General features: G+C 39.9%; 2 long non-coding RNA genes across 2 annotated transcripts in view; both read left to right on the top strand.

Annotated features, from left to right (window-relative positions):
* The window catches only part of LOC118541378 (uncharacterized), a 43248-nt gene extending 32067 nt beyond the window's left edge, over positions 1–11181 (top strand). The window contains exon 3 of the long non-coding RNA XR_013441191.1: positions 11095–11181. This is a non-coding gene — a long non-coding RNA (uncharacterized LOC118541378). The remainder of the gene's footprint in view (positions 1–11094) is intronic.
* Positions 11182–11510: 329 nt separating this feature from the next.
* The window catches only part of LOC118541379 (uncharacterized), a 31744-nt gene continuing 16421 nt past the window's right edge, over positions 11511–26833 (top strand). The window contains exon 1 of the long non-coding RNA XR_013440934.1: positions 11511–11656. This is a non-coding gene — a long non-coding RNA (uncharacterized LOC118541379). The remainder of the gene's footprint in view (positions 11657–26833) is intronic.

The raw sequence follows: 26833 nt of genomic DNA, 5'->3' as shown, positions 1-26833 counted from the left end.
TATTGCTTTGGCTATTTGGGATCTTCATTGTAGTAATTGCAGCATCTTGGTTTTTGATGGTTAAATACCTAGCCTCCAGTATTTTACAGCCCCATCATCTCCCATAAATATTAATGAGCTCAGTTCTGTGATTGCCTCTTCTTCAGTCAGCACAGCATACAGAGGAGAGCTACCATGAATTCCTAGTGATGGTCATGCCCCTTCTACCACTGCATTTTTAATGGCCTTAGTAAATGATATGTTCTCTAGAATACAGTCTTCTGGCCTTCTGATGTATTCATTCCAGCATGCCCACTTCCCCCAGATGAGAAGACACACAGTTCCAAAAGTCTCAAGAGGGCTCTACAGAGGCACTATCCTCAGACACATCCATCCAGATGGCCCTGTCCCATATTTCAGGGTCTCAGTTTTTCCCAAGCAGCGTCCTTAGCATAACAGACTTGTCCTGGGTGAGCATTCAAGCCATCTCTGAAACTCTGATCCTCAACTATCAGAGCTCCAGTATGCTGCTCAGCTGTGTCTGCTCTTCCATTCCAGGAAATAAGGACCTCTTTGTAAGCTACCAGAGATATGCTCTGGCTCTCCGACTTGACTTTTAACTGTCTGCTAATGGATCCCAGTTTCTCATCATCCCTCTCTAGGGCATCAAAACAACCTAGCAGTGAGTGGTCATCTCCGTAATTCTTATAGTTACTGCTACCTCACATCTTTCAAATTTCTGGATTGTTTCATCTGCAAGGTGTTTACTTCCACTCATTTTCCCAGATAACCACTAGTGAAATCTTTAGCAATTGAGCTACTAACTTGTTCAGGGACTGTCTGTGCCCTATTTATTAAAGAGGGCACTTGTTATGATGAACACTGGGTATTGTATGTAAGTGATGAATCACTGAATTCTACTCTAGAAACCAATATTGCACTAAAATTTACATTAAAAAAAGAAAGGATGGCATCCTCTTTTCCTTCAGGTGATGAATAAGCCAGTCTCCTGTTCTCATCTTACCACCTATTTTCTCAGACCCCCTCAGTACCATTTGCATTAGTTCATGCCTATTGAAAGCAGATGCCAGGATGGAATTAGACATGTAAGAGATTTATTGGGAGAAACTGGAGAAGGTGGAGAGAGGCTTCAGACCACATGAGGTCTGACATCTATGGAATGAAAGAAGGAAGAAAGAGAAGGAAATTGGATTGGAAAGGAGGAGTTTTGAACTAATGAGGCTAATGAGGACTCCTCAAGCAACATCACTCGTGGGGAATCCCCACCTCTTGCTGGGTTGGGCCTGACTGAGTACCCCCAATGTGCTCATTCATTGTCTCAGAGGAGCCTGTGGGAAGTGTGTTCTTGGTGTAAAAACAGCCCAAAGAGGCAGCAGTGGGAGGAGGGGCATTAGCCAGTCATGCTCTCAACAGTAGTAGATTTGAATAGCACATTTTTGTTACTGCCTCAGGGAATCTGTACCACAAAGCAAACTTTCCAGCAGTCATCAAGGGGGAGGTTGATAAATCAGGGCATTAAGAGTTTGAGGAGACAATAGCTGTTTGGGTTTGAAGTAGCTCAAGTGGCAGGCATGATAAAGAAGGGATGAGGCTTGGCAGGATCACAGGAATAATGGTGTCCTGATTTACCCGAGCAGAGCTGGAGCCAGGTCATGAGCTGTGGCAGACATTAGTGGTGGTTGATGAGCCATCAAAGGTGGGCCTGAGGGCCCAGTACCATCAAGGTCTGCCCAGATTGGCATTTTGCCTTCACCCAATGATGAGTAGTTGTATGTCCTGAATAAATTACTGTGCTGCATAAACACCATTTGCCCCTCCAATCTATTCTCCATTCTACCCTGCTCGGTATCCTGGAGCCTGGCCTCTAGGGACTACATCACTAAGAGCTCTTGCCCTCTGGTTTCCATTTGGGTCAGCCAAAGGAAAATGCTTTAGGAGCTCAGAGAGAGGGAAGAGAGAGGTGAGGGTATTTATTTCCCAGGCACCTGCCTGCCAGGTCACAGATTGACTGTGGCTGTGTCTTTCTATCAAAGGCTTCGGCTTCTGCTGGCTGGCCTTGCAATATTCCAGCCCAGGATAGTAAAAACTTCCTGATAGGGTTAGGCCCTCACCGTTACTTGTTGGTTTCCCTTAACGTTGCCCACAACTTTGTAAATAATCTCCTTACTAAACTCTATTCTCCCCTTTTGAGGGTGCCATCTTTCCCTGCTGGGATGGATCTCAACTGGTACAATCCCTTTTTATCTCTAAATCTGTTTCCTCATTTATAAAACAGTGACAATAATAGCACCTATATCATAGAAGCTAAGTGAGGTAATGTAGGTAAAATTCTTAGCAAAGCGCCTAACACATAGTAAGTGCTCAATGGATGTTAGCTGTCGTTATTATTTTTTTTTTTAAGGTTTTATTTATTTGACAGAGAGAAAGACAGCCAGAGAGGGAACACAAGCAAGGGGAGTGGGAGAGGGAGAATCAGGCTTCCTGCGGAGCAGGGAGCCTGATGCGGGGCTCGATCCCAGGACCCTGGGATCATGACCTGAGCCGAAGGCAGACGCTTAACGACTGAGCCACCCAGGCGCCCCAAGCTGCTGTTATTATTATATCATCATTGTAATTATCATTTTTATCCAGGACCCAGTCATTGGGACCAAGATAAGAATGCTGAGAGTTGGAGTTTCCCACCAAAACCTCCACTCAAGTCAGGATACTTGGCAACGTATAAGTGCAACCAAAAGTTGGGTCCCATTAGACCCATTACATGATAGATCCACCTTTGCTAATATCCCTGTGACTGATAAAACTCCCAGCAGGATAGCTCTGATCATCATTATTTCTGAGTTCATTTGTAAGGCCAAAGGTTAGTGCTCTCCCCATTTATTAATCCCTTGCTGCAAATTGAGCTAATTTAGAGAAAGAATTCTTAATTGATAGAGATAGAGAAAAAAACTCCTTAAGGATATAAAAAGGCACTACTACAACTTAGAGAAGCAAGGCTTATTTCATCCTAAATACTTTATAATTCCCAAATATATAATATATTACAGTGGGAAGAAAGCACTACTTAACAAAAGTGCTGCAATTTGTCCACATTATCTGGGTAATTATTCTCACAGCCTCACTATGGCTTAGATCAGTTAATTTATTTGGTCATTTAAGAGATAATAGCCTTCATGAGGCTGGGTTACAGATTTTATCTCCATGTAGGCCTCATAGGACAGAGAAACATTCTTCTCCATGATTGAAATCCATACTCATTGCCTGATGTTCCAACGTGCACGTGAATGATGATCACAAGAACAATGGAAAGTGGAGGGAATGTTTGGTACCAATCAATTCACACAAGTAGAATAAAAATCCAAGTGCATGGTTTGCACTGAGTGGGTAAATAGTATTGTTTTCCTATGCAAAAGGCTATTTTTTAAAATGTGATTGGAATAAGTTGTCATGTGAAGAAAGAGCAATATAACAAACATACAAGTTCTAGTGATGTACCATTAGTGTTTGTATTAGTTTCTTAGGGTTACCACAAACTGGGTGGCTTGAAACAACAAAATCTTATTATCTCACAGTTTTGGAGGCTTGAAGGCCAAAATCAAGGTGTCAGCAAGACTATTCTTTCCCTGAAGGCTCTAGTGGAGCATCCTTCCTTGCCTCTTCTTAGCTTCCACCGGTTGCCAGCAACCTTTGCCTTTCCTTGGTTGTGTCAGCCTAAATCCAATCTCTGCCTCTGTCTTCACACGGCCATCTTCCCTGTATGTCTGTGTCCAAATTTCTTTCTTTTTATAAGGACACCAGTCATATTGGATATAGACCCACCCCACTCTCTATGACCTCATCTTATCTTGATTCTATCTTCAAAGACCCTATTTCCAAATAAGGTTACATTCACAGGGTTCTGGGTGGGCATGAATTTTAGGGGGACACTATTCAGTCCATTGTAGTGTCTGTTATGCTAACTACTCAAGGGTTGGTTCAAGCTATTTTTTCTTTTCTTCTTTGATAGTTTATCTTTTTAGCCTCTCTTCTTTTCCTTATTTGATTTGCTCATCTGGGGAGAGAGATTTATGTTACATCATTTTGGTGATTACACAGCAGACAGGCTTTGTCTGTAGGACAAGTGGTTTGTCACTCCCCACCCGTACCCCATGTGGTATAAAGTTATATTTTCTTTTTTTTTTTTAAGATTTTATTTATTTATTTGACAGAGAGAGACATGGCGAGAGAAGGAACACAAGCAGGGGGAGTGGGAGAGGGAGAAGCAGGCTTCCCGTGGAGCAGGGAACCTGATGCGGGGCTTGATCCCAGGACTCTGGGATCATGACCTGAGCTGAAGGCAGACACCCAATGACTGAGCCACCCAGGCACCCCTAAAGTTATATTTTCACTGTCTCTTTGCTATATGGAGGGTATGGGTTGTTGGGGAAAGGAGATTTCAGTGAATGATGAGCCATCAGCAGCCTTTTCCACTTGGTGTTTTATAGTCCGTAGACCTCAATGAGATGCCCTGCTGGGTAATTCCCAGTCCTTTTTTGCCCACTCCACAACTTCCTCCTTCTTTGTGTTCTCTTCCTTGAAGCTACTCCTCAGAGGACATCCTTGGCAAACAGACTTCCTTTTAGCCCCACCTAATATATCACTTTTTAAAAACCCCACAGTTCTTTCCCATTTCCCAGTATATGTGTGTTTACAGTAATTAAACATGTAGAATCGATGGTTTGTTGGGCAGAGAGGAAACATGGAAACAGGGAGAGGGAGAATCTTATAGTTTCCAGCGCCTGTCTGCTCAGCCTCAAGTAAGGAAGAGTTGCTCAGCTGATTGCTCGGTCTAGGATGACTAACTGGTGGTCTGATGATCAGAGTTATTGTGTTCAGGCTCACATGCTCATAGGCTCTCTTCTGTGGTCCTTTATTGTGCTGCTGGTGCAGTGAGTAGGCCAAATGCTCTCTTATTTCTCCATCAAAGTGTGCCTCTGCTTGTCAGTCATCACTGTGATTTCTGGACCAGATGACTGGCCAGAAGATGCTAAGAGCCTAATATGGATTAGGGGTTGAGGATAAGAAGAGGCTCTATGTAGTTGCTTAGATGATGCTGCATACACAAGCCAACCTAATCTTATCTTCACTTTGCACTGGAGGTGATCGGGCAGGGCTAAGCCAATGAAAAACAAACAAAACCCCTAGCGTTCTGCACTTTGCCTCTCTGTTACATACGTGCACGCCAGCACTTGTGTCTCCCGGAGCCTCAGAGGAGGGGTGATTGTTGGAGAAGAATATGCATATTTTGGATCGTTTAGCCAAATATCCTGAACAACCCAGTAACACCTCTCTAACAAGTATGTTACAAACAATGTCTAAAATAAGAGAGCTGTTTTGTTGAGTTAATGTATCTAGGCCACTTATTAGTTCAAACAATTGGGAATCGACCACGTTGTGGCAGCCCACATATGTTCACAGGTAGGACATCTCAAAGGTGAAACTGTGTTACACTATTATTGGAGATATGCAGCATGTACTTTGAAAGCAGCTTTGCACTGATTTATTGCATCTATGTACAAGAAAAGAGAGTATCATTCTCCATGGCTCTGACGTGTTACTAGCCAGTCATTAGACCCTAGTGCTTATATCTCTGTATAATATGTCATTTTTATAGGACACCACACTCTTTTAACAGTGATGTTAATGGAGCATTTTTTATTAAACTTATTCAGTGACAAGCTTGGAAATTGTGACAATATTTTAGTTGCTGTCATTAATTGAATGTATATTGGAATCTAATTCTTTGTCTTATCAAAGACAAAGGTTATTATAATTGTGAAGAATTTCATTTATGAAAGGTCTGTTGCAGGATCATTGGTTAAATAGGAATTTAGAAATGCAGCCCACTTCAAGTTAAACTAAAATATATATTTAACTGCAGAAGCCATTAAAACCAGCAGGATTCTTAACCATCTTAAATGGATTGACTGAACAAAGCTAAATTTATAAACCTCAGTATATATAAAACTTTGACCTAATAAAATAATTGTTTGCTCCATTTCATAAGAATAAGAATATAATATTTTTAAGAAATTAAAATTTTACTTATATCTAAGTTAGCCATTTGGTTACTCACTTAACATTTTTTCCCCCAAAGGAAGCCAGAGTGATATAAATAAAGATTATTGGAAATATATATGAACAAAACTATTAGCAATATTTTGTCACAGGTAGTGTACAATTATTATTATCATGGCTGACAGAAACGATACAGGTAAAAATTTCCAAAAAAAAAAAAATTGGGAAGAACGAGATAAACATGATTTTGTGGAGCCTTTGTTCCAGAACTTAAGTGTACTCTTTGATGGGATAAATTGCTACTTGTGTTTACCCACAGAACATGAAGAATTTCTTACTCCAATATCGTTAGTAAAAGTGCATTAGTAATTGCTTATCTATAAGGTTATTGTTGCTACAACTGATGGCAAAGTTCCTATGTAACTTTTATTTACAAATATACATGCGTGTCCCATGGTGTGTCAAAGGCAGCATCTCTTTAAGTATATTTTGCCTCTTTATGACTTTGTCAGTGAACTTTCAGGAAATGGCAGAGTAGCTTCTTTTTGAGCCCGAGGAAGCAATGCCTATAACCAGAGTTCAAGGAGAGTCCATTGGGGGGGAACTAAAGCTCACAAAAATTAAATACTTATCCATGGTGACCCAGAAAATCATTAAGCACAAATCCTCCAACTCCTGAGACAAACTCTTTTTTTTGCTCTCATTTATGATGTTATATGCCTCCCTGTGGCACCTTGTGAACATGCCTCTCTCAGTGTGTGCTTTGGCATAGCTAAATTTATAGAAGCTGTTAACCGGACCTTGAAATGCGCGTTCCACTTTGTGGTATTAGGCAGTTTCAGATGTAAGATCTGAACTGGGTCCTTATGATCACATAGTGACTTCAGTCCTTTTGGACAGCTTCAACTGAATAACACTAGAAATTCCTTGCACGGATAATGAGCAACATGTGACCCCCAAACTCTTCTCAGTTCATTGTAATCTTTCATCTCTTCGAAGGTACCTGGACTGGATTTTTGTTCCCATTTATGCTGCCTCATCTCGTAATTGTTGAAAAAAATAGTTAACTGTATGAACATGAAGACTGCAACTGAGAAATATTCAAAAAGGGTTTGCACCGCTTGCTTTTTTTTTTTTTTTTTGGCTTAAATTGCTCAAGGCAAGTTAACGACAACGTTACCAATTCACTGCTAATGAGATCGTCTGAAATCTGCCGACCTTTTCCATTCTTTCTTCAGGATCCTGTGCTACTGGAGTTCTTCCCATGGCCTTGGCATCATTCTTCCTTGTATCCATGGCTGTGTCTTTAAGACCTTTTATACAATAACCTCAGAACTCTGGTTGCAATTAGAGTTTTGATTAGCTGTCAGTGATGTCATAGCCATGGCTATTTTAAATCCACTGTGCTAAGTGTTTTCCTTTTCTTAATGTACTGTAGAAATTCCATTTCTTGACAGCAATAAGACACTTCAGGCACTGTGTTTCGGGCCAATATTGCACTTCTCATGGAGTTAAGACACTTGGCCTTCAGCCTCATGACTTATAACACAATCTGAGTTATGCTATAATCACCCAGATATATACATGGTCTGTTGTGTTTTATGGCTTAAATGGAACCTGTCCCAGCGCCTCATCAACTGACAAGGTGGGAATGTAGCCCCGAATGACTGTTCAGATTCCCACCGGGAGTTGCTTTTGGTCAGATCTCCTTTCGCCGTTCAGGGGTTACACTGAAACTATGGAGGCCTTTGGTATATTTACCACACAACAGAAATCAAAACTTCCAGCATCTCAGGTCTCGCTGCCAGACTGCCCAACTTAGGTTGCCAAATATCTCCCTCTTAACACATTTACTGAACTTTAAAACAGCAGAACAGCATTGAATGAAGTCCAGTAATTTTTATAGGATATATTTTAGTCACTAGACTTTGAAGACTATTCCAACATTAATTATAAAGTTTCTGTGTCTGGATAACATATTGTTAACAGTTATTTTGCAAGTGCTAATGGCAAGATGGAAGATTTCCAGTAATTTTATTGAGGAAGTAGCAATTAAAATACTGAGCACTACAGGGTACATGCAAAATAAAAATAATTTTGCAAACATGGCACTGTACTTCATGACAGAAATGGAGATGCACTCTTTCTTTTCACATAGATATAATGATTTTGCATTTCCACCTGTTTTTATTCAGGGAGGATCAAGAGGTCTCTTTTTTGTTTGTTTGTTAATACTTAAAGGCAGTGTAAAATGCCAGCAATCCAGGCTGGTTTGATATTATTTACCACAACATCATGAAATGATTTTAAGACAAGTTGTTATCCATATTTCTTTCAATAACAAATATCATTAAAATGAGATCATTGGCTTTGTGTGACAATTTATGACTCTGGAAATGCATGAGCTGTCTTTTCTAAAGACTTTCAAAGACCTCATCTAACATGGTTTTCCTCCAGAGCTCTCTTGGGTGACCACCCATCTTCCAGACTCACCCTACCACAGTCAGCCAGCATCTTCAGCCTGTCAGAACCCTGAGAGCAGAATGATGGACAGCAGGATGTGGCAGGCGGGATGGAGGGCCCTCAAGTACATGTGGTGTCAGGGGCAAGACCTAGAGGGTTAAAGGGACTTGCCCAAGTTCACACAGCTGGAGAGCAATAGATGGTGCATGTGGACTTGGTCCAGGAGTGTGTCATCTTTACCACATTGCTTGCAATCATTTTAAATTTAGAGTGCAAATTGTTAATTGTAGAATCAAGACAGAATAAAAACAAACTGATTTTCTGTCAGTTTGGTGACATTATATTTTGAAAGGGATTTTAGACCAAGCTGCTTTCCAACTTTACTTGATCACCACTTTCTTTTTTAGGCATATTCTGATTGCTATATAACTTAGGCCTAGGTTTCCCTCATTCATTTGGTAAAATAATTCTTTTACCTAAAGAGTAATCTGTATTTTTAATTTTGGTTTAGATCTGTAGTTGGAATGCTCATCAGCACTGGCTAATGATATCAACACTATGCTATAATATCACTAAATGAAGTTTCCTGCTAAAATATTTTATTAAGGTTCTGCTTTTGGGGGATTGATGTGTACTTCCTTTGGTTTTCCTTTGTGGATCATTTCTTAAAGACACCTTTTCTCTGAAGGATCATACAAGAGCAGTAGGATCAGGAACCAGCTTTTCTTTTTTCACTCAAGAAAAACAAGCATACAGAAACTGAAACTGAAAAACTGAGTTTTTCACCCACTTTTGCTAAATCAAAGGGATTTTTAGAAACATTTTTATGGGTCAGTCCTAGGAAAGAGAATAATTCTCATTAATGGAGTTTCCTCTGTTTTAACTTATATTCTTATGGAATTAATTCTTATATTCTCATATTACTTTATTTACTCAGTCTTATGAATTCTAAATATTAAAGCAGATTATTAGATTTCTAATTAGCTTTTTTAACTGTTTTGCTTAATAACCTATCAAGGGCATATGAATATCAGTTAAATAATTCCTTCCTAGAGATTCATAATCTAACCTAAAAGCAAATACTTCTTTAGGCTGCCATCCTATAAGAAGATTGATCATTTGTTGATTTATTGCCTCTTACAAGAGGATTTACTATTTATTATTTATTGCTTAGTAAATACCCTCGTTCATATTGAGTGAATATATTAGCACTCCACCTTTGCCTCATAGGGGACAAATATGTCCTTTCTTCTCACGCTCAGTGTGTTATGATGTCTTCACTTAATCGATGCTCAAAAAACTGCTCACAATCAGGTGGGCAGCTGAAGATATGTATTTAATTCATCATGTATTTTTTCCTCAAGAAAATTAATCCCAATTCTTGAGTCACAGAAACCCTTGTTTAGAAAAAAATTATTATTGATTATATGTAAATGACATTGAATATTTTTCTGATTTTCCAAGTGATTTTTAACTAAACTAACACAATGAGCAAGGAAGAGAGAGATGCTTCTGCTCAAGAACCAATATCAGGGATAGATAGTAAACGTTCCGTGAATTGCAGCATAAAAATGTCACTCTTCTATTTTGCTAACATACCTCGAAGAACACGTACAAAATTGATTTTGAAATATAAGTTTTTAATGCTAGAAATAAAACTTGTATAAATAGAATTTGGTTACAAAGGTGACCCTAGAAAATAAAGTAATCTTCCTGTTGGTGTTTGGGCCCCCTGAGAGCCAATTGGACAATCTTAGTGACAATTGTGTGTCAGGTTCTGAAATACATAACCTCCCAAAGGTGTACATTTATCCCCAGGATAGATGTAAGTGCTCTTGATTGGATGAGTGTCATTAAAAAGAACTTGGAATAATTGTTACTTATACAGGGGTCACTGGAAAGAACATGAGTTACCTGTTACTGAAAGTTTTTATGACTAATACTCCAGAATTCTTGCTTCTTTCCTCTTGATTTTTTTTCATGTCCTCATGATGCTGTGGCTGTTCCACCAGATATTAAGCATCCAGGTTTGGACTAGACCCAGTGTAGCCAATGAGAGGCAGAATCCTCTAGAGTTTGATGGTCTGACAGATGTGGGTTTGGTTACTGTTTCTGCTTTCCTGTCTATGTGAAGTTGGAAAATCCAGGTGTACATGACTTCCTTTCACTATATTGCTTCTAACCAGAATGGTAAGACAATTACAGGGACTGGAACGGCAGACAACATTTTCAGAACATATTAAAAATATGAGTTTTTTTTAATGGAAAGGACTCTTTATATCAATAACCACTGGTCTTGTGATCTTGTCAAATTATCTAAGAAGACAGTTTTTGAAGATGTTCTTACTGAAAGTATGCTAGCAGTGGCAAAGACTTCTAGATCATCAACAAAAGCTTCTCTTCCTTTTCCAGGGCATATACTTCCAGATGACACTTCCCAAACTGTCTTATACTAAAGTGTAGCCAGGTGACTGAGTTTTAGTCCAAGGAAGAAATAGCAGTGATACATAGCATGGCTGAGCTTGGTGCATAAAATACCTTCCCATGACAGATTCTCTATGCTCTTTTCCTTCACAGGAACTAATGCAGAGGAGTATGGCAACATTGGAAGTTGTGTGTTAAAGCTGGCGGAGCCACAATATGGAAGGAGCCTAGGACCCAGAGGTGAGCCCCAGTTAATCGGGAATACTCATTTTGACTGTACATGAATGAGAAATAAGTGTACGAGCCATTATAAGCTTTGTTTTTGTTTTCTTTAATAGTAGGGAATATTACCTTAACTAATATTCTGTATAATTAATATCTCCTATAGAATTTATTTTCTTTTATAATTTATTGCATGTTAATATTAGAAGTTCTGCTTGTCAGTTTTCAGTGATATCATTGCAAATGAGTGAAACAGTTCACATTGAGTAACTATGTTTATCCGTTTGACCATATCATCACTATACTTATTTTTACTGTTTTCTGTCATCCCTGAATTTACAAAAATACACAAGAAGCTTGTCCAATGTCAGTTTTTCTTTCACTGAGGCTATGGATCCCCCCAGCCTCACCTTGACACTGGAATTCTGCCTAAAATGAAACAGCAACAGAACAGAGGTCAAGAACTTGGAAGGATTCATATGGAAGAAACCAGGTACAGCTTGATTTAATATCAATATTTCATGTGTTCAGAGAGTGGAGTTTCAGGCTACAAGATAACAGCCCATATTTTTATGCCCTTCCATCTGTGAAAAGCTGTTCCTCAAAGCACAGTGTATGAACAACCTAGCAGCTTTTCATTTTAGGCACCATATTTTGAAAAAAAAAAAAAGAGAGAGAGAGAGATCTTTTGATGCATAACCAGATTCTAAGAACAATTGAAATCTATGGAGTTTTAGGGCCAGATTCATAAAGAATGCAGACTTGCCCCTAAAATATATTGCTAGAGAAAAGTACAGAACACAAATCTTTAAAACATTGCCTGCTGCATATACAAAACAAAGGTTACACCATATACTATCTGCCAGTGAAGAAACAAATGTGTGCATTAAGAGATAGTAGAATAGAAGGAGCCACAGGAATAGAATAAAAATTTTAAAGGAGGGGTTTGGCAGGGGGAGGGATGAATAGATGGAACATAAGATTTTTAAGGCCGTGAAAATACTCCGTATGATATTACAATGATGGATACGTGGCATTATAGATTTGTCCAAACCCATAGGCATAATACCAAGACTGAATCCTAATATAAGCTATGGACTTTTGGTGATTATGTGTCAAGGTAGGCTTCATCACTTATAACAAAGGTACAACTCTGGTGGGGGAGACTGTTGATGGGGGAGGCTATGCATGTGTGGGTGTAGGGAGTAGATGGGAAACTTCTATACCTTTTCTTAATTGAACCTAAAATTGCTCTTTAAAAAAGTCTTTAAAATTTTAAAGGAAAATCCAAGATGTAATGTATTAAAATTTACAGGGTGAGGTTTTGTTTAAAAAGTATGAATAATAATAATAATAATAATAATGCCGATAAACCCCATTAAATCAAGTCCCATTGTAAAACAGCAAAGCATAAAATAAGAGGGACCCATATTCTCATATTTCTAACAGAACTCCTGGAATAATGCAAAGCAATAGAAGAACCAGAGGTTTCTATCCCTATCTGTCTTCCTGTCACTGCTGTGGTATTGTGTACATCAGTACAAATCTTGGACCAGGGTTCTTAGGTACCATCCCAGGTTAGGGACTCATTAGGCAGGTACTTAGCTTCCCATTAAGGTATCCAAAAGTACCTATAAGCTATAAAACACTGGAGGATACTGTGGCAACAAAAAGACCAATTAGTCTGAGAATGGCTCTTTTTTTTAAGATTTTATTTATTTATTTGAGTGAGAGAGAGCATGAGCAGGGGGGAGGGACAGAGGGAGAAGGAGAAGCAGACTCCCTGCTGAGCAGGGAGCCCAATGCGGGCTCGATCCCAGGACCTTGGGATCCTGACCTGAGCTGAAGGTAGATGTTTAACCCACTGAGTCACCTGGGCGCCCCTGAGGATGGCTCTAATAGCGCCAAGCCCGAAGATGGGATTGTTTCCCCTTTTAGTATACTTTTGCGATCAAATTTTTCCTTGGGAAGACCTTTCTCTGGGAAATCTTTAGGAGTCATAGGAGCAACTTTTCAGAAAAGTAGCACTTTTTTTGAGTCATATCTAAATCATAACAACATGAAAATTCCAACAAGAATACTTTTTTAAGTGAACCATCTTTCTCACAAAGATGATTCTATCACATCTCTTCTGTCAAATCTCTCAGTGTAGGAATTGTAAGGTACTTAAACATGTCATTCAGGTGAATCATGGAATGTACTTTTTAAAAAAACTTCTTAAATGTAAGGAGATATATCTCTGAGATGGTTTTTTGAGTAGCCTTTCATTCATTCATTTCACTTTAACTAAACACCTGCTATGTTCTAGGCCCTAGCTACTGTAAAGCCTCAAGGAATAAATAAACAAAAAACAAACAAACAAATAAATAACCAAAGCATCTAACAGTTATTAGATGTTTTTAAAATGAAGTGTCGAATGTCCATCATTTCACTTCATCCTCCCAATAAGCCTACAAAGGAGGTACTAGTAGGATCCTTATTTTCCAGATGAGCAAACAGGTTTAGAGTTGTTAAGTAGCCCGGCCAAGCTGGGAAAGGGCTCTTAAGAGCCCAGGTTTGTTCTACCCTAGCGTGTGTGCTCTCAATCTCCAAACAATAATGTCTCCCATGGACTCTACTCTGGGATACTATTGTATACTCTATTGATGGGGATACATGTGCAAGCAAGTAATTTTAACACATCAAGAATACACAATGTGATACCAGAGCATAGCAGGGAAAGAGAATAAATGTGCACTGTAGAAGTGGGAAAAAGAAGTGCAATGACATGGGAGTTGCGGGATGGAGAATCAGGGACAGACATTGCAAGCAGAGGGGAACTGTGTTCAAACCCAAAAAGGCATGAGATGGTTGAGCATGAAGGAGATTCTCAGCATGACGGTTAGGCTGAGTGGGTAGAGTCCAGATTATTAAGAATTCTAATTGTACCGATAAGCACTGGGTGATGTATGGAATTGTTGAATCATTATATTGTACTCCTGAAACTAATAGAACACTGTATGTTAACTATACTGGAATTGAAATTAAAAAAAAAAAAAAAAGAATTCTAAATGCATAACATGTTGAAACGGTCCTTAAGCAGAAATAATAGGTGGATGCCTTCCCTCACCCCTCCCAACCATCCCCACCCGCAAACTTTTTGTACTGCAGGAAATGGACAGAAGGGGGCAGCGCTGATGGGTGCGCAGAATGATGACTTTGTACTTTCATTTTTTGTTTTCACTTCTGAGGACTTTATTTCAGACAAAAGAGTGAGGTTTATGTCTTGTAGAAGGAGCCATATATACATAAATCCTAATGACATCTTCCATGGCTTCCATGGGATACTAGGAGCTAGTTGCTATGTTGGAAACTTTGCATATATTATTTTATTAATCCTCAAAAAGATTTTTGAAATGATGCTGCATTTGCATTCCACTGGTAGATATTGGTGGGACAAATCTCCATTTCATTGGTGGGAAAATGGAGGCTCTGAGAGTTTAAAAGACTTGCCCAAGGTAATATGACTATATGTAGCAAAAAAAAAAAAAAAAGGAGCTCCAGTTATATTCTGAGCAAGGAAAATAGAGTTAGATGATATTTGCAACCTTCCAAAAGGCTTCACTGAGATGTGTAAGTTATGGCATGTCTGTTTTTTAGAAAGTCTCAGTACTTCTGTAATCACACTTAATATTTGGAAAATGTTGGTCAGGATAGATTTTCAGCCTTCTCGTTGGAAAAAAAAAATTATGTAATTAGAGTATGAGCTCTAAGGGAAAATACCACAGGCAAACACAGAACAACTCTCTTGGATTAACAGCAATTTACATAGCAAATCTAAGGAGATTGTGCAGTACTATCAGATAAACACTTTTTTAATATTGATGTCTGGAAATGTACGCTGACTGCTTGCCATTCTCTGCAGTGGGAGTTCAGGCAGCATCCAGCCAAGCTAAAATAGATTTTATAAAATCAAATTGGGTTTTTTTTTTTTTTGGTATTTGCCCTCACTGTAGCACCATTTCTCATATACTTGAGGCTGACTTAAGCTTGGGAAATTTGCCAATCAATTGTTCAGACTTCTTTCTTTATTTTATAACCCATAGGATACTATTGACCAACACAGGAAAACATCTGTTATAAAGAAAGCCAAAAGCTACTAAGAACTTAATAATAGATGGTCACCTTGTCCTTTTTGTAGGCACTCCAGAGTAGGATATCAAATTCAGTCAACACAGTTATCTTTAATTAATTACATTCTTCTATAGGTTGATGCCTCACTTTGTCCAACTTTTTATAAGGTAAATAGGATAATTTGCCTAACGATTCCAGCATTTGGAGTAGAGCTGGGGAGGGAGTTAGCAGATACAGCACCACTCTTTTTTACTCCTTAGCAGAGGGTTGAAGTTCAGCCAGAGGTCTTGTATAATAGGAGTTTTTAGAGGATATTTAGTGAGGTCCCCATTGGAACATTATCTATATCGCAAACAACCGTATATCATTTGGTAATCACGGGCAAGTTTCAGCTTGGGAAAGACCTCATGTTGATTAGCTTTATGTAAAATGGAGAGGTCCCAATTTTGAGAATGCCAATATACTTCTAGCCTATCAAATCCTTCATGTCAGGCAGGATTATCTAGTGGAGGAGTAGAGGTAGGAGAAAGGGAAAGAAGCTCTCAAGCCATGCCTGGACACCAGGAGGTTTTCACACACCCTTCTTGGCGAGGATATCAAACGAGGTGTTCCATGGCTTCCAAAGTCTCTTAAAGCTTTAACACACTCTTCGCTTAAGCTGTCATTTGCTCTCACTTGAAAGCAGGACTTTAGCTGTCCAACCTGCATGGCGGGAGCGAGAGTTCCCAACAGAGCTACCTGCTGCTGTTGTCATGAAAGCCCCCTGGTCCTTATATTCGGGGGCAGCCAGGACTGCTCCTGTACAGCCAGCCAATGGGAGCTCGGGAGGCAGTCACGTGTTCTGCTAGCCAGAGCGCTTGTACCATCGGCCAGCCCTCCAAGCGGGGCTGTAACTCTCCATTTCGATTTTTTTAGTTCTTGTAGCAGATCGTCCTTGTCCTAATTCATTGGCTTTCAAACTTTTGGGGACACAAACCCATAGTAAAAACCAAATTACATTTGATACATACCTACACACAAACATAAAACTTACACAAAAATTTCATTAATAAAAGTTAGGTAGGAATGCAGACAATAGTCTTAACCACAATTTTATTGTAAATCTGCATATCATTAGCAGAGGAATGTACATTGACAGGTAGCTTTTCCCAATGAGAATGCATCAATATTGAAAAGAAAGTGTTTTGGAGAGAGAAACATTGAGGAACACACGAGGAAACTGGATCCCAGTTCAACTCAGATTCGAATGACATCCACCATGGAGAAGCAAATGCTCAGAAACAATACTTTCTGGAGGGATTGCTTCAAGAGTTCAATCATTAAAACAAACTTCATTTTACCAATGGCTCTTGAGGCATAGAAAACAGGAGGAATAAAGGCTTGCTGGAATTTCATCAAGTTACCATCTGACCTCTCTGGTGCTATCTCAGTATCTCAGTATAACAAGAAGAAGAGAGAGAAACAGAAAACATTCACACAGATCCTGCTGGAAGGATGCTGACCCAGCTAGAAGACTGATTCACTGGGAGCTCAAATAGCCGACCCAGGACGGTATGCTAAAATAAATCTCTGTGGGGAAATGGAACTTGGCTATCTGATGCATTTACAGTGTACAATTCTGTCTCTTTGTTGGAAGAAATTCATAAAACTCCATTACAAGTCTCAGAAATAGGGATCTGCTTTAACTTAAATCTTAGACAATATCAGTAACATGGAGAGTTATTAAAGAATGTTTACCTTCTAAAGAAAATAAATGGGTTACTCGAAACTAAATTCAAACGCCTGAAACAATATGAAAAAACTCAAATTTTGTAGTAATAAAAACTTTAATTTCTAATAACAGCTAGCAGCTATTCCCCAGCTTAATAGGATTATTATTATTATCATGAATGGCCAGTTTGAGTGGAGATTCAGGGACATGGATATTCATGCTTATCTTGCTGATTTATGGGTGAGCTGAGGACCTATATCTAAATAAAAATGTTTATTCGCATCCTTGTAGCATTTCAGCTTCTAGGAATGTATTTAATCCAAGCATAAACCCATAAATGTGCTCAAACATTGATCTATAAGGATGTTTCTTGCAGCATGGCTTATAATAGAAATAGTACAAAAAAAAAAAAAAAAAAAAAAAAAAAGAACAAATTTCACTTAGGAAGGGGCTTATTTGGCATACCTTCACACGTTTACCTGGTGGATCCCAGCCCATTGTGTCCACCTTAGCTCTGAGGTGCTCCCCACCATCACCTCTTACCTGAACTACTGTCACACACCCTAACTGGTCTTGGGGCTTCCACAGTTGTCCTCCTCCAACACATTCTTCAATAGCAGCAACACTGATCTTAAACCGTAAATCAGATCATGTCATTTCACTGCTTAAAACTGTTTTGGGGCTTTCTGTTGTGCTTAAAATAAAATCTAAACTTGTACCATGGGTTCAAAGTCCCTGCATGAAACGGTCCAATCTGTTCTCACTTGTGTATGTGCATTCATTGTCATTTGGTTTTCATTTTATATTGAAATATAACTTATAGTAAATGCACATATAGGAGTGTAGAACTTGATGAATTCTGACCAATGTAGTCACCCATATCACACACACCTGTATCACGATATAAAATATTTCTACTACCCCAGAAAAATACCTTTCTCAGTTAACCCCTGCCCTACTCCCTAAGGGACTGTTATCACAATTTCTATCATGATAGACAAATTTTGCCTGTTCTAGAATTTTATATAAATAGAAGTGTATGATATCATCTCTTTTGTGTCTGGTTTCTCTCAAGCCACATAATGATTTTGAGATTCATCTATGTTGTTTGTTCCAGGAGCCCATTCTTTTTTATTGCTGAGTAGTATTTCATTGTATACCCCAAGGTGTTAATCTCCTGGCTACCTTTGACCATATTTTATGATACTCTTGTCTGTACTCATTCATCTCCAGCCAGTCTGTACTCATTCATCTCCAGCCATGCTGATCTTTGATTGGTCCCTTGAACAAGCTCCTTTTGCATCTTTAGGGTCTTTGCATTGAGCTTTCCTTTTGCATAGAATGTTCTTCCCTCATTCTTGGCATGGCTGATTTCTTCTCATTTCAGATCTCAGCTAAAATTCCACCTTCCCAGAGAGGTGTTCTCTGGCTGGCCTGTATAAAGCACCCCCATGTAAGTTTTCTCTATTATTCCTTTCTTTCTGGTATAACCCATTGATCATGATTTGCAATTGTTTTATTTATTTTCCCATTCACTAGTTCTATGTCTTCCCTTCCAGAATTTAAGCTCTCTAAAAGCAGATACAAGGTCTCTTGTTCATGTATCTGGCATATGGAAAGCATTCAATAAATTTTGGGTAAGACCAACTTGATTCAAATAAATATTAATTATTTAAATTTGAATTATTATTTCAATAGCCGTTATAATAACCTTGAGGAAAAATATATGTTATAGAAAATTTAGGTTAGAAGGCAGTTCAAGAGGTAAGTTACATAACAGTATGCGTGGTATGAACTCATTTTGGGAAAAGTAAAAAGTATGTGTCTGTGTATAATTAAAATATTTTCTCTCTCTAAAAAAAATAAATAAATCTTAAAAAGAAAAAAAGGGCACCCTGAGTGGCTCAGTCGGTTGAGTGGCGGACTCTTGGTTTCGGCTCAGGTCATAATCTTGGGGTCCTGAGAGTGAGCCCCGCATAGGGCTCTGTGCTCAGCAGAGAGTCTGCTTGAGATTCTCTCTCTCCTTCTCCCTCTGCCCCTCCCCCACACTAGAGCACTCTCTCTCTCTCTCTCTCTCAAATAAATAAATAAACAATCTTTAAAAAAAATACCGAGTGGTGTAATTTTTATCCTCTTCATCACACTTTTTATATTTTTCAAAGTCTATGCAATGAATATTAATGATTTTAATACTTGCAATAAACAATTTATCTTTAATCAGCTGCCTTCATCTCTAGTTCAGTGCCCTTTTGACCCCTGTGTCTTCCTTTGCCCCGATTGCATTAGGCAGCCACAGGCTGAGTCCAGACCAGAGGGAGTTCATTCTGAGTGTTTTGTGAGAGTATGGGGTGGCCTTTTCAGAATCAGAGAAGTCAGAGAGCAGCTCCAAGTAAAATATTTTCTTCTGTCTAGTGAAGGGGGTCACCAAACATTTTATGGAAAAGACCAGAGAGTAGATATTTTAGGCTTTGTGGAACATTCAGTCCCTGTTGCGACGGGTCAATTTTGCCTTAGGGTGAAAATAGCCAGAGACAAAATGTAATCAAATGGGTGTGACTGCGTTCAAATAAAACTTTATTTACAAAAACAGCTAGATTTGGCCCAGAGGTCCTGGTTTGCGGACACCTGATCTAGTGTAACATCTCAAACTTTATTTCTTCATCTTTTCTAACTATCTAGCAGAGTCCAACCATTGGGCTGCACTATTTGCAGGCACTGTGCTCTGCTGAGCATGTTATTTAATGTCTCTAAGTTTTGGTTTTCATGCCTATAAAAACAAGGATAACACTAGTACTTATTTTTGATAATTAGATAAAATAATCTACCTAAAGCATCCAGCCCAGGGCCTGGCGTATAGTAAGTGCTGGTTCTATTATTCTGTTTGCCCCCCATGTCCATTCTCAGTCCTGCTCTGCCCTGTGCCTGCAGATGGCATCTCCCGACCCCTCTTGCTGCCTGGCCCCCAACTGAGTTTACCCCATAGCCCAATAGGAGGTACTGGCCAGAGACTGCAGGGCAGGAAGAAAGAGAGGGTTTGAGGTATTTCTTTCCCTCTGCCTCCTTATTTCAGCACTGCTTTTCTGCCAGCAGCTGGGTCTCTCCCCATGCATGGTTCCCATGGCCCCAGCTCTTTCTCAGTGAGCTCCAGCAACATTATTTCCTTCCCTTGATCTTTCAGACTTCCCACTGTTGCTAGTCTCTGGATGCCTTCACATCCTTTGCTTATTCCCAACATCTAGATAAAAAGTACCTTCACTCAAGTGTCTTTATTTGAACCTTACAAGTGAATCTTCATTTGAACCAGTTCTATTCTCAGCTGACACCCTGATGAAAATACTGCTTTTTGTTAGGGACAAGGAGGGGAGTGTTAACAATGGCGATTACTGTGTCACTGTTATAATTATCGACTACTTCAAAACTTTTTTCAAGTCTAGGTCTTTCTTTTTTTTTAAAGATTTTATTTATTTATTTGACAGAACAAGAGAGCAGGAGAGCACTAGCGGTGGAAGGGGCAGAGGGAGAGGGAGAAGAAGGCCCCTTGCCGAGCAGGGAGCCCGATGTGGGGCTCGATCCCAGGACCCTGGGATCATGACCTGAGCCGAAGGCAGTCGCTTAACCAACTGAGCCACCCAGGCGCCCCAAGTCTAGGTCTTTGAATTTCTATTTTTCAGTATACTATCCATTGTCCTGCTTCTGTGTGTTCCCAGTATAACTTCTGCCAGCTAGCACTGTGATGTTTGGTACTTGGTTACTGAGACTAGGAGAAACCTTGAGAGATCGACTAATTTATTTTCTTGCTTCAGGGTATGAAACCTGTTTCAAGGACAGACAGGAATCTACACTGCTATGCCTTTCATCCTCTTCATGTAGGGAGAATTAAAATACAGTAACATAAGCCCAAAAGTCAGTTTTCCAACAGTACGAAAATCACTCATCATGTAGAGTGGATGTATCAATTCTTGTGTCACTCTTCTTCCAAGTGATGGACAGGAATAGGGTAATGGACAAGGATAGGATAACAAATCATTGTTATTCAAGACTTTCTAGAGCTAGAAGTCCCTGACCAGGTGTTCAGGGAAGTAGTCACAGGTCTATGGTGGCTAGCCTATCTGTGGATTGGGCCCTGGTATAGAGGCTCTGAACTAGGATTATCCAATAGGCTTTTCCTTCTGCCTTGCTGAAACTGGGCTGACTACCATCATGGCTCCTTGGGACTATTTATATTTGACTTCTCTTAATTAGCTCTAAATATTTTGAATTGGGTATATTACCATTGTGTTACTTCAATTTTTCAAAATAAGCCTAAGAGAAACTATATTTTCAATACTGGGCATTTAAATAACAGAGTATAGGACAGAGCTGAATTTGACTTTGACTTCAAATAATACTGTTGACTATATCTGCAAACTGGCCAATAGGTGTTAAGAAAATCATTGTATTTTATCCTTTATAAAATGAAACTTTTAGTGATCATGTACACACATACACGCACACACACATTTATTTATTTTTAAGATTTTATTTATTTATTTGGCAGAGAGAGACACAGCAAGAGAGGGAACACAAGCAGGGGGAGTGGGAGAGGGAGAAACAGGCCTCCCGCGGAGCAGGGAGCCCGATGCGGGGGCTCGATCCCAGGATCCTGGGATCATGACCTGAGCCGAAGGCAGACGCTCAACGACTGAGCCACCCAGGCACCCCCACACATATTTATTTTGTCAGCTATGTTTTCTTGGAAAGGATTGCCCTTTCCTCTGAGATACCTTCTACTTTTTTGGTGTTAAAATAATCTTTCTTTTATGAAGTTATTATAATGAGCGTAATAGCCACATGTGCCAGGCACTGTGCTAAGTGCTTTGCCTGCATGTAGCAGGTAATTCATCTGTAATTTTTAGGAGAAGCCATTGTAAAGAGACTAAAGATGAGGCACAGAGTGGTGAAGCATCTTCTGTGAGTGTTGTTAAGTGGCTGATTTGGTTACAATCTAGATAGTGTGGCTCTAAAACCTAAACGGTATTGTTTTCTGATATTAGGCTGCAGTTGTTTTTTGTTAATGCTCTTACTTGGGAAAATGTACTTGTCTTGAAATCCCGAAGTCTAGGAGCCACTAGATTCTCCTCTCCGTTCACCATACCTGTTCCTGCATCACATGTAGCCCTGACAGAAGAGGATACTGTGGGTGGGCTGGGGAAGCCGTGTCTGGACCACCACATTTCCCGAGGGGTCAGCACAAGGAAGGACTGCGAAGGTAGGTGAGATTCTGATAGGACCACAGAGCTGTAGGAACAAAAGGGCCAAAGAGACAGGCTTTGTGGCTTCCGTGACACCATGGTGGGATGTTATTACCTTGGGCTATCACCACCCCCATTGCAAAGAACACCACCATCACCATAAGAAAGCAAACCTTACTGAAGCCACACATGCTGAGAAAATGTGGCCATGGTCCAGGAAGCTGTGAAGAAACCACACCCAGCTGAGAGCCCTCGCCCCAGCTGGAAAGTCTGGTTATTGTTTGGATCAGCTCGCAAGGTCCCTGTGGGACTCCTTTGCTCTGTCTGATGGTAGCTGTAGAGCACAGGCTCTGGGAAGTGGGGTCTCTCATGCTGTTACATCCCTCATCTACTATGGGGGCAATGTATTCTTGCCAGGTGTGATGTTGTGAGTATGAAAGGTTACGTTGTCTCAATTAGTCTGCGCGTGCTCCAGGAGTTTACCCTAATAGAGGAAAGGTATTCTAAGTGAAGCTTTTCCTAGAGTTGGGGCTTGAGGGGAATTTGGAAGCCACCTCCTCCATCCTGCCAGAACAGAGAAGTACATCTACACTAAACCACAAATAAATGAACTAAAATCCAGGCAGAATGTTGGTTCTCTAGTTACATAGAAACATGAATCATCAGACCAAACAGTATAATACGTAGCGTAGAAAATTCTGCTATTCAGTCATCATCCATATGGGTCACAAAAAGGGCAAATATATACATGAGCAAATGCCTACATTGTATGTATGTGAGGACAGCTCTTTGGTTTCCAGCTCTGCACTGTCACCTGGGAATGTGCATCCTTCTATTCAAATCTAGCCATGCTCTTTTTATTGCCACACCAATAAAGCACTGCTCAGAGCTGTTCTTTGGTGTTTGCTTTTATTCCACACCAATAATGCAATGCTTGAAGTTGTTCTTTAATGGACCTTTATCATAATAGTAGCTGCCATTGACCGAGCTCCTTCTATGTACCAGCACCATTCCAAGGAAATGACACTCACTAACACATTTATTTATTATAACAACTCCATGGTGCAGGAACGGTATTCCCATTTTAAAAATAAAGAAATGAAGTTGAAAATTATAATTTCCCTAAGATCGTGAGGTCAGGACCACAGTTGGGATTTAAACTAAGCAGGTCTTGCTTAGATCCACTCTCTTTCCACTACACCAAGGCACTCTCTTTTCAAGCAATTATTCTCTAATCTGTGTGAAATGATTGCACTTCTGCTGCTACCCAGCAGGTCTGGAGATATCCTGCCACATCCCCACCCCACAAGTCCTGTTCAGCATACGGGCTGGGTCACAGGACCAAGCCTGGACTCTTGCTGCTCAGCAGATATTGGTTAAGATTCCAGATCCAAAGCCTTAGAGATCTGGTTCTGTCAGTTAGTGACAAGTAGGTGTTGGCAAAATCATTCTTATGATTGCTTAAAGAAATGAGTTGTCTCATTTCTCAACCATAGAGAAAGTTAGTTGATAGAACTTTGGTTTGAGAACAACTATGTCACATGGAAAGCATCTTGATTTTGATGCTTTAGTTTTGTGTCAGTTCCCTGTTGAGAAGGCTGATCTTATGATAGTAGAGTTGGGCTCCAGATCTAAACCAAAGGGGAATTTGGGTATGGGATGAGTTTCAGTGAGTCAGGTTGATCTTGGTTTTCTTCCACAGCACAGATTTGTTTTTCTGAGATGGTCCATGCCTTTGGTCATACAGCAGATAATCTAGATAATAGGCTTGAGAATTTTTGATAAGGCTTATGTCATGCTTAAATAGAAGATTTTACTTTAATTTGGAAATATAACCTAAAAGCCGACAGGGAACAAAATTGATAAAAGTTCCTATGCTCATGGAGTTTATGGCCTGGTGCAGGAAGATAGACAGTAAGCAAATAAGTAAAACACAGGGTATATCCAATGGTGCAAATACTATGAAGAAAAGAAAAGCAGGAAAAGGTGGTGAGGAGTAATAGGGTGGGAGGGATATTGCAATTTTTTTTAGGGTTATCAAGGAAGGCCTCACTGAGAGAGTGACCCTTGAACCAAGACATGCAAGAGCTGAAAGAGTGAGCCACGTGGATATTGGAAAAGTATTCCAGACAGAGAGAACAAAAGTACCAAAGCCCAGAGAGGGTGCCTGGCATGTTGGAGAGTTGGCAGGATGGACAGGATGGATAAACTGGGCAATGAAAGAGCAATAGATCAGTGAGAGAGGCAATGGATATATGTGGCCTTGTGAGCCATGGTATAAACTTTGGCTTTTGCTTTGTGTTGAGAAAGACACTGAAGGGGTTTAAATAGAGAAAGCACTTGAATATTAACAGGATTCTCTGGCTGCTGTGTTGAGAATAGCTATTACTGGGAATAGAGGGCAATATTAGAGTATTAATTTTCTATGCTATGTAACAAATTACCACAAAGTTACTGGCTTAAAATAACATGTATTTATGATGTTATCTGTGAGTCATGAATGGGCAAGTTTAGCTGGGTCCTCTCTAGGCTGCAGTCAAGGTGGCAGCCAGGGCTGGGTTCTCATCTGGAGGCTCAACTGGGGAAGGGTCTATTTTCAAGCTCCCTCAGGTTGTTGACAGAATTCACTCTCTTGCAGTGGTAGGATTCATGTACCTGTCTTCTTCAAAGCCAGTCATGGAGGAAAAAAGGGGGAGTGAGCAAGGTAGAGAGACAGACAGACTCTAGAGCAAGTCTATTAGCAGTATAGAGTCTTATATAACATAACACGATCATGGGAGTGACATCCCCTTACCTTGCCAAAATGCACTGGTCAGGAGCAAGTCACAGGCCCTGCCTATACTCAAGAGGAGATGACACAAAAGTGTGAATGCCAGCCAAGTGGGGGAGCATGGAAGCTACCTTACAGTCTGTCATCACAATTAAGAAAAACCAATTAGGAGGCTCTGCCAACAACCCAGGCAAGATATGTAAGAATTAGACTAGATTAATTAAAGGATCCATTATATAATCTTTACTGATTCCTCTGGTGCTGATAATGGCTTGGACTGAACATGACTAATTTGGATGTGATAAGCTTTAATGAGATACTTCTGCAGTGTTGACAAATGAAACAAAGAGTCCTTTCTCATCCCCCCGCACCATGTCTTCTGAATTCAACTTCATGCAAAATCACATCATTTTTTCCACACTCTGGTCTAAAGTTCCAGTGTAAATCTAAGGGTGCTTATCTGATTAGGTCACTCAGTATGCAACACAAAAGCTTTGGGCCCAACATTGCCTGTGGACATGTGAGGTAACTGGAATATCTCTATCCCTACCTCAGTCAGGGCCAGAATTACTAGGAAGCCACCTGGCTTTTTTCTCTGTAGCCTATTGCCTTTCCACATAAAATAAGTGGTGATTTTAGTGTCTCTGGAATTTTATGATATTTCTGCAGTGTTCTCTTTCTTGGGGAAATATACATGACTCTATTCATTAGCACTTCTGGTCAAGACATTTTAGTTAGTCCGCCAGCAAGTCTGTCAGATCCGTTTACCCTCTCTCCTCATCTATCTGTCTTCTCAAATTCTTCACACCTTTAAAGTTTCTTAGAAATATTTTTTGATTCCCTTCATCTGCAGACCTAATTGCTTCATGCCCACACAGCTGGCCTAGAATGTCTGCATAGAGACAGCACTCTCTTGTAAACGCTTCCCACAGCTTGTAGCTCCTTATCTTCTGTAGTCAAGAAAATCTCTCTGACCCCACACTTTTATATCCCCCAGCTCTCAGTCTGTTATCCCCAATCACCAATCAAATGATTATTTAATATTTCCCATAAACATACAAGGCTCAGTGGAATAGACTGTGCCAAAACCGCTACAAAAGCCGTGTCCTGAAGATTTCACATTCTGATGTATCTCTGGTTGTTATAAACACATTAGGACGATAACCCCATGTTGGTGCCACAGAAAAGTACCATTCAAGAGGGCAGCATTGCTTCCAGATTTTTTTGAAGGGGCCAGTTTAGTCATGTAGCTGTGTGAGTCAGAATTCAGACCCTTCATCGATCAGTCTGCATTAAGCAGATCTGCCCCCGACACACTGCAGCTCTCCTTTAAGCCAACGAGAGCCTCTGGGCTGTGTGAGTCATCCTTTCCCAGGTTCTTAAAGCTTAGATAGAGATTTGATAAAAGACAGTGTAAGTTGTTATAGCTGGTTCACTTAACCCTTCATTTGGAAGCCTATCACCCCACAGTTTTCTAGTTTTTGCCAGAAAGACATCCCAGCAAAGCATATGGATGCCCTACTGGATATGTAACGAGGCATTCAAATAGGTCTAGATGATAAAAGGGAAATTTTACAATTGATTCTTCAAGTATCTTGAGGGAAAGAGTAAAATAAAGGGTGTGAGCTTTCTAGACAGTCAGACTGACATTGGAATCACAGCTTACTATGGACAAGTTTCTCATTTTCTCTGAGTCTACATTTCCATTTATGTAAAATGGGGATAATAATACACCACCTATAGTTCTTGATAGAATTAAATATGAAACACACCCTTGCAGAGTCCAGGCACCTCGTAAGCATTTCCCGCTTGTGAAGTAGGCGATGATATTTCTACAGTCAAGAG

The sequence above is a fragment of the Halichoerus grypus genome, chromosome 9, assembly GCF_964656455.1.
Source record: "Halichoerus grypus chromosome 9, mHalGry1.hap1.1, whole genome shotgun sequence".
In the NCBI taxonomy this organism is placed as follows: Eukaryota; Metazoa; Chordata; class Mammalia; order Carnivora; family Phocidae; genus Halichoerus; species Halichoerus grypus.
This window is presented reverse-complemented; position numbering and strand designations above follow the sequence as displayed.